General features: G+C 38.2%; 1 protein-coding gene across 1 annotated transcript in view; it reads right to left on the bottom strand.

The window, feature by feature from the left end:
• Positions 1-7,625: 7,625 nt before the first annotated feature.
• kcnk4a (potassium channel, subfamily K, member 4a) overlaps positions 7,626-9,260 on the bottom strand; it is a 40,410-nt gene continuing 38,775 nt past the window's right edge. The window contains exon 11 of the transcript XR_004563374.1: positions 7,626-7,635. The gene's annotated coding sequence lies outside the window, so the exon portion shown is untranslated. The remainder of the gene's footprint in view (positions 7,636-9,260) is intronic.

Below are 9,260 nucleotides of genomic sequence, written 5' to 3'. Positions count from 1 at the left end.
GCTTGGTCTTGTTGGATTTGTGAGAATCTACTGGTACCTTGTTTGCCATGTAACAATAACAAATATACTCAAAACCTGGATGAATCTTTTTAGTCACATAGCACTACTATTATTCTGAACACTACTGTACATAGAACTCAACTCTTTCAACACACTTCACTGTTTCCGTGCCTTACTTGTACAGTTGTATGCAAAGGTTTGGGCACCCCTGATGATTTCCATGATTTTCATTTATACTGTAAATCATTGGTTGTTTGGATCAGCAATTTCAGTTCAGTATATCATGTAGTAGACAAATAGTGACATTTGAGAAGTGGAATGAAGTTTATTGGATTTACAGAAAGTGTGCAATAATTCTTGAAACAAAATTAGGCAGGTGCATACATTTGGGCACCCAACAGAAAAAAATCACTACTAAATCACTATTTAGTAGAACCTCCTTTTGCAGAAATAACAGCCTATAAAAATGCTTCCTGTAGCTTCCAATGAGAGTCTGGATTCTGGTTGAAGGTATTTTGGACGATTCTTCTTTAGAAAACATCTCCAGGTCAGTCAGGTTGGTTGGTTCCTGAGCATGGACAGCTGTAAAAAATGTCCGTGAAAATTACAGTGAAAAACTGAAATGGCAACAGGAATAAACCGTAAAGCAAGAAGAAGCTTATTGTTGTAGAATAAACATTGAATTACCATAAATTTAAAAACTGTCAAAAATGTTATTTTTAATTGTTTTAACATGTGAAATATATGGTGAAAAGCTGAAATGGTGACAGCATTGGACAGTCATATTAAAAATAGCACATTACTGTATTATTCACGGAATATCACCCAAGTCATCCAGAGGCATACATTTTTAACTTATGGTTCAAATTTTAACCTACTCATTTTGGACAAGTTATTTAAAATTACTGTCATTTCTGAAGTTTTATAAAGTGAAAATATCAGATATATGTTTTCGTTTTAAAGTAATGTGCTAATTTTTAAGAACCAATCAGTGTTTAGCAGAGGCACTTTTACCCAGAATGCTTTGCAGTCTGTGTTTGTTACAAAACCTCAGAATTAGTGCATTATTCAACATTAAAAAATTATAGGTATATTTTAACTTTGTACAAATGACAGAATTGACATTAATGGAGTTATTCTATCAGTATTTTCACAAAACCATAAGTTAGTATGACTTTATTTTTCAAGACCTCCGCCTGACCGGAGCATTATGATTAGTAGAGAGCTGGTTTTGTGGGTGTTCTCAGGATTTGTCTGTGCAGCTTCCTACAGGGGGCAGTATGGTCAAACATGTAAATACTGGCTCATTCTTTGGGTCTTTTGTCGCTTTTGATGTTTTCAAAAGCAATCATGTTAAAAGTCAATTTCAGCTTCTTAGTAATTGCAAATGTACCAGAAAAAACACTGGAATTTATCGATTATCTGTAACTTCCGATACATTTTTGTGCTGTTGTTTTTAGCAGGAATAAACCATAAAATAGGGTAATAAATTATGTGGAATGGATAGAAATTCACCTTAAAAGCAAAGGGTTTATACTGTGAATTGAACAGTCATACCGTCAAGGCATAAATAATTGTGCTGTTGTTTTAACAGAAATTGACCATAAAATAGGACAATAAATGCTGTGGAATGGATAGTATTTCACTTAAAAAGCAACAGGGTTACATTGTGAATTGTACAGCTATACCATGAGCCTATATACAATGTCACCGTTATTTTAACAGTAACTCATCTTTATTGGAACATTTTCAAACTGTTCTTTTTACAAGTGTTAATATAACCTTACCCGTGAAGCCACATACAATATATACTGTATTGTATACAATATATCACTGTATTTTTTACGGTGAAAAAAATGGCAACCACAGCTGCCAGTTTTTCACCATAAATTTGGCAAGATTTTTTTTTACAGTGTGCTTAAAATCACACCATAGATTTTCAATAATATTCAGGTCTGGGGACTAAGATGGCCATTCCAGAACATTGTAATTGTTCCTCTGCATGAATGCCTTAGTAGATTTTGAGAAGTGTTTAGGGTCGTTGTCTTGTTCAAAGATCCAGCCCCAGTGCAACTTCAACTTTGTCACTGATTCATGAACATTGTTCTCAAGAATCTGCTGATATTGACTGGAATCCATGTGACCCTCAACTTTAACAAGATTTCCAGTACCTGCGCTGGCCACACAGCCCCACAACAAATTTTACTGTAGGTAGCAAGTGTTTTTCTTGTTCCAATAATTAGTGCTAAATGTATTCAAATCAATAAAATCAAAAGGGTGCCCAAATTTATGCAGCTGCCCAATTATGTTTAAATAATTATTTCACACTTTCTGTAAATATTAGAAACTTCATTTCACTTCTCAAATATCAGTGTGTTTGTCTGCTATATGATATATTTAACTGAAATTTCTGACCCAGACAACCAATGATTTATAAAGGAAAATCATGAAAATTATCAGGGGTGCCCGAACGTTTGCATACAACTGTATGTTTATGCTGAAATGCTTAAAAGACAAGTTCTCCCCTGCCCCGCTTTTTAAAAAATATTAATGCATTGTTAATCAAGACGCTAAATGCTCTACTCAGCTTTGACCATTGCTTAATTGATATAAAACTATTTCTTTTCTTTTCTTTTTTTAAGGAATTTAATATGTATATGTTGCAGATGTGAACAAGGAAGCTCTTCAGCGTCTCACCATGTCATTGAGGTCCTTCAGACCTGCTTTTTGAGCAAATGCTTCAGGGGAGCATTAGCATGGCTAAAACCTTACAGCTTCTAATTACAGCCCTCTTAACCCCCTGCCACTTTTTTTTTTAAAATGTAGATGTAAATTATATTCAAGGTTTTTAGCTAGTTGACAGTAGGGCTGTATAATGTGGCCAAATTATTGTCTCTCAATATTATCATATCAGTATGATATACGATATAACTATTTCACACAAAGTGCAGCAACTGTGAAAATTAAACATTCTTAAACAAAACAGTAATAATACCACACTCATTTTACACTCATCATAAGGATAGGATACTGTGCCCTCCAAAAAGTATTGGAACACTTGGTATTTCACACATTGTAATTGTTGATGCCATTTCAAATACAGGAAATACAAAAATATAAAGAAAAAATTCTAAAATTATCAGTCAATCAATCAATTTTATTTATATAGCGCCAAATCACAACAAACAGTTGCCCCAAGGCGCCTTATATTGTAAGGCAAGGCCATACAATAATTACGGAAAAACCCCAACGGTCAAAACGACCCCCTGTGAGCAAGCACTTGGCAACAGTGGGAAGGAAAAACTCCCTTTAACAGGAAGAAACCTCCAGCAGAACCAGGCTCAGGGAGGGGCAGTCTTCTGCTGGGGACTGGTTGGGGCTGAGGGAGAGAACCAGGAAAAAGACATGCTGTGGAGGGGAGCAGAGATCAATCACTAATGATTAAATGCAGAGTGGTGCATACAGAGCAAAAAGAGAAAAACACTCAGTGCATCATGGGAACCCCCCAGCAGTCTAATTCTATAGCAGCATAACTAAGGATGGCTCAGGGTCACCCTGATCCAGCCCTAACTATAAGCTTTAGCAAAAAGGAAAGTTTTAAGCCTAATCTTAAAAGTAGAGAGGGTGTCTGTCTCCCTGATCTGAATTGGGAGCTGGTTCCACAGGAGAGGAGCCTGAAAGCTGAAGGCTCTGCCTCCCATTCTACTCTTACAAACCCTAGGAACTACAAGTAAGCCTGCAGTCTGAGAACGAAGCGCTCTGTTAGGGTGATATGGTACTATGAGGTCCCTAAGATAAGATGGGACCTGATTATTCAAAACCTTATAAATAAGAAGAAGAATTTTAAATACTATTCTAGAATTAACAGGAAGCCAATGAAGAGAGGCCAATATGGGTGAGATATGCTCTCTCCTTCTAGTCCCCGTTAGTACTCTAGCTGCAGCATTTTGAATTAACTGAAGGCTTTTCAGGGAACTTTTAAGACAACCTGATAATAATGAATTACAATAGTCCAGCCTAGAGGAAATAAATGCATGAATTAGTTTTTCAGCATCACTCTGAGACAAGACCCTTTCTAATTTTTAGAGATATTGCGCAAATGCAAAAAAACAGTCCTACATATTTGTTTAATATGCGCATTGAATGACATATCCTGATCAAAAATGACTCCAAGATTTCTCACAGTATTACTAGAGGTCAGGGTAATGCCATCCAGAGTAAGGATCTGGTTAGACACCATGTTTCTAAGATTTGTGGGGCCAAGTACAATAACTTCAGTTTTATCTGAGTTTAAAAGCAGGAAATTAGAGGTCATCCATGTCTTTATGTCTGTAAGACAATCTGCAGTTTAGCTAAATTATCTTCCAAATCTCTAAAAACGTTGATAATACCTGTAAATAATAACCAGTTTTATTGCCAGTTTTCTTCAGACAAGTCAGAGGATGGAAACATAAACATTTCCAAGTCACTGAATATGTCTTGGACTTTATCTACATAAATTATGAAGACATAACAGAACAAAACATCAAATCTAGGCTTGCATCTTAGATGTACTTTCTGGCAAATTGTAGCTGAATGTTCAGGTCTTCTTTTTAAGAAAATCCTCCTCTATACCACTTCATCAGGAAGCTGAATTTTATATTTTAATTAATTTATGTCAAGTTGTAGACATTTGCTTTCAGTTTGTGTTTAAGGAAGACAACTTTAGATTTATTTATTTATTTGTATTTGAAATGGCATAAACAAATTAAAATGTGTGAAATGCCGTGTTACAATACTTTTGAGTACATTTGAGAAACACTCCTTGGCATGTGTGTTTTTAAGTGAAATGCATAATCTGGTGTCACTCAGACAGCAAAATTAAGAGGTTATTTAATCAACAGTTGCCTGCTTGTTTAAAAAATTCACTGGAGACACATGCATATATAAAGCAACCCAAATTAATGGAGAAATACCGCTTTTAACAACCTGGACCTCATTTCTGGCATAAAATACGGTCGTTTGCTCACCAATATCAATCAATCAATCAATTTTTTTATATAGCGCCAAATCACAACAAACAGTTGCCCCAAGGCGCTTTATATTGTAAGGCAAGGCCATACAATAATTATGTAAAACCCCAACGGTCAAAACGACCCCCTGTGAGCAAGCACTTGGCTACAGTGGGAAGGAAAAAACTCCCTTTTAACAGGAAGAAACCTCCAGCAGAACCAGGCTCAGGGAGGGGCAGTCTTCTGCTGGGACTGGTTGGGGCTGAGGGAGAGAACCAGGAAAAGACATGCTGTGGAGGGGAGCAGAGATCGATCACTAATGATTAAATGCAGAGTGGTGCATACAGAGCAAAAAGAGAAAGAACAGTGCATCATGGGAACCCCCCAGCAGTTTACGTCTATAGCAGCATAACTAAGGGATGGTTCAGGGTCACCCGATCCAGCCCTAACTATAAGCTTTAGCAAAAAAGGAAAGTTTTAAGCCTAATCTTAAAAGTAGAGAGGGTGTCTGTCTCCCTGATCTGAATTGGGAGCTGGTTCCACAGGAGAGGAGCCTGAAAGCTGAAGGCTCTGCCTCCCATTCTACTCTTACAAACCCTAGGAACTACAAGTAAGCCTGCAGTCTGAGAGTGAAGCGCTCTATTGGGGTGATATGGTACTACGAGGTCCCTAAGATAAGATGGGACCTGATTATTCAAAACCTTATAAGTAAGAAGAAGAATTTTAAATTCTATTCTAGAATTAACAGGAAGCCAATGAAGAGAGGCCAATATGGGTGAGATATGCTCTCTCCTTCTAGTCCCCGTCAGTACTCTAGCTGCAGCATTTTGAATTAACTGAAGGCTTTTTAGGGAACTTTTAGGACAACCTGATAATAATGAATTACAATAGTCCAGCCTAGAGGAAATAAATGCATGAATTAGTTTTTCAGCATCACTCTGAGACAAGACCTTTCTGATTTTAGAGATATTGCGTAAATGCAAAAAAGCAGTCCTACATATTTGTTTAATATTCGCTTTGAATGACATATCCTGATCAAAATGACTCCAAGATTTCTCACAGTATTACTAGAGGTCAGGGTAATGCCATCCAGAGTAAGGATCTGGTTAGACACCATGTTTCTAAGATTTGTGGGGCCAAGTACAATAACTTCAGTTTTATCTGAGTTTAAAAGCAGGAAATTAGAGGTCATCCATGTCTTTATGTCTGTAAGACAATCCTGCAGTTTAGCTAATTGGTGTGTGTCCTCTGGCTTCATGGATAGATAAAGCTGGGTATCATCTGCGTAACAATGAAAATTTAAGCAATACCGTCTAATAATACTGCCTAAGGGAAGCATGTATAAAGTGAATAAAATTGGTCCTAGCACAGAACCTTGTGGAACTCCATAATTAACTTTAGTCTGTGAAGAAGATTCCCCATTTACATGAACAAATTGTAATCTATTAGACAAATATGATTCAAACCACCGCAGCGCAGTGCCTTTAATACCTATGGCATGCTCTAATCTCTGTAATAAAATTTTATGGTCAACAGTATCAAAAGCAGCACTGAGGTCCAACAGAACAAGCACAGAGACGAGTCCACTGTCCGAGGCCATAAGAAGATCATTTGTAACCTTCACTAATGCTGTTTCTGTACTATGATGAATTCTAAAACCTGACTGAAACTCTTCAAATAGACCATTCCTCTGCAGATGATCAGTTAGCTGTTTTACAACTACCCTTTCAAGAATTTTTGAGAGCAAAGGAAGCGTGGAGATTGGCCTATAATTAGCTAAGATAGCTGGGTCAAGTGATGGCTTTTTAAGTAATGGTTTAATTACTGCCACCTAAAAGCCTGTGGTACATAGCCAACTAACAAAGATAGATTGATCATATTTAAGATCGAAGCATTAATAATGGTAGGGCTTCCTTGAGCAGCCTGGTAGGAATGGGGTCTAATAAACATGTTGATGGTTTGGATGAAGTAACTAATGAAAATAACTCAGACAGAACAATCGGAGAGAAAGAGTCTAACCAAATACCGGCATCACTGAAAGCAGCCAAAGATAACGATACGTCTTTGGGATGGTTATGAGTAATTTTTTCTCTAATAGTTAAAATTTTGTTAGCAAAGAAAGTCATGAAGTCATTACTAGTTAAAGTTAATGGAATACTCAGCTCAATAGAGCTCTGACTCTTTGTCAGCCTGGCTACAGTGCTGAAAAGAAACCTGGGGTTGTTCTTATTTTCTTCAATTAGTGATGAGTAGAAAGATGTCCTAGCTTTACGGAGGGCTTTTTTATAGAGCAACAGACTCTTTTTCCAGGCTAAGTGAAGATCTTCTAAATTAGTGAGATGCCATTTCCTCTCCAACTTACGGGTTATCTGCTTTAAGCTGCGAGTTTGTGAGTTATACCACGGAGTCAGGCACTTCTGATTTAAAGCTCTCTTTTTCAGAGGAGCTACAGCATCCAAAGTTGTCTTCAATGAGGATGTAAAACTATTGACGAGATACTCTATCTCCCTTACAGATTTTAGGTAGCTACTCTGCACTGTGTTGGTATATGGCATTAGAGAACATAAAGAAGGAATCATATCCTTAAACCTAGTTACAGCGCTTTCTGAAAGACTTCTAGTGTAATGAAACTTATTCCCCACTGCTGGGTAGTCCATCAGAGTAAATGTAAATGTTATTAAGAAATGATCAGACAGAAGGGAGTTTTCAGGGAATACTGTTAAGTCTTCTATTTCCATACCATAAGTCAGAACAAGATCTAAGATATGATTAAAGTGGTGGGTGGACTCATTTACTTTTTGAGCAAAGCCAATAGAGTCTAATAATAGATTAATGCAGTGTTGAGGCTGTCATTCTCAGCATCTGTGTGGATGTTAAAATTGCCCACTATAATTATCTTATCTGAGCTAAGCACTAAGTCAGACAAAAGGTCTGAAAATTCACAGAGAAACTCACAGTAACGACCAGGTGGACGATAGATAATAACAAATAAAACTGGTTTTTGGGACTTCCAATTTGGATGGACAAGACTAAGAGACAAGCTTTCAAATGAATTAAAGCTCTGTCTGGGTTTTTGATTAATTAATAAGCTGGAATGGAAGATTGCTGCTAATCCTCCTCCTCGGCCCGTAACATATTCATCCTGCTGTAACCAGGTTTCTGTTAGGCAGAAAAAATCAATATGTTGATCAATTATTATATCATTTACCAACAGGGACTTAGAAGAGAGAGACCTAATGTTTAATAGACCACATTTAACTGTTTTAGTCTGTGGTGCAGTTGAAGGTGCTATATTATTTTTTCTTTTTGAATTTTTATGCTTAAATAGATTTTTGCTGGTTGTTGGTGGTCTGGGAGCAGGCACCGTCTCTACGGGGATGGGGTAATGAGGGGATGGCAGGGGGAGAGAAGCTGCAGAGAGGTGTGTAAGACTACAACTCTGCTTCCTGGTCCCAACCCTGGATAGTCACGGTTTGGAGGATTTAAGAAAATTGGCCAGATTTCTAGAAATGAGAGCTGCTCCATCCAAAGTGGGATGGATGCCGTCTCTCCTAACAAGACCAGGTTTTCCCCAGAAGCTTTGCCAATTATCTATGAAGCCCACCTCATTTTTTGGACACCACTCAGACAGCCAGCAATTCAAGGAGAACAGGCGGCTAAACATGTCACTCCCGGTCCGATTGGGGAGGGGCCCAGAGAAAACTACAGAGTCCGACATTGTTTTTGCAAAGTTACACACCGATTTAATGTTAATTTTAGTGACCTCCGATTGGCGTAACCGGGTGTCATTACTGCCAACGTGAATTACAGTCTTACCAAATTTACGCTTAGCCTTAGCCAGCAGTTTCAAATTTCCTTCAATGTCGCCTGCTCTGGCCCCCGGAAGACAATTGACTATGGTTGCTGGTGTCGCTAACTTCACATTTCTCAAAATAGAGTCACCAATAACCAGAGTTTGATCCTCGGCGGGTGTGTCGTCGAGTGGGGAAAAACGGTTAGAAATGTGAACGGGTTGGCGGTGTACACGGGGCTTCTGTTTAGAACTACGCTTCCTCCTCACAGTCACCCAGTCAGCCTGCTTGGGATCTGCCAGGGGGGAACTAACGGCGGCTAAGCTACCTTGGTCCGCACCGACTACAGGGGCCTGGCTAGCTGTAGAATTTTCCATGGTGCGGAGCCGAGTCTCCAATTCGCCCAGCCTGGCCTCCAAAGCTACGAATAAGCTACACTTATTACAAGTACCATTACTGTTAAAGGAGGCCGAGGATA

Source organism: Thalassophryne amazonica, chromosome 11 (assembly GCF_902500255.1).
Source record: "Thalassophryne amazonica chromosome 11, fThaAma1.1, whole genome shotgun sequence".
In the NCBI taxonomy this organism is placed as follows: Eukaryota; Metazoa; Chordata; class Actinopteri; order Batrachoidiformes; family Batrachoididae; genus Thalassophryne; species Thalassophryne amazonica.
The sequence above is the reverse complement of the archived record's forward strand: the minus strand, read 5'-3'. Positions and strand labels throughout refer to the sequence as shown.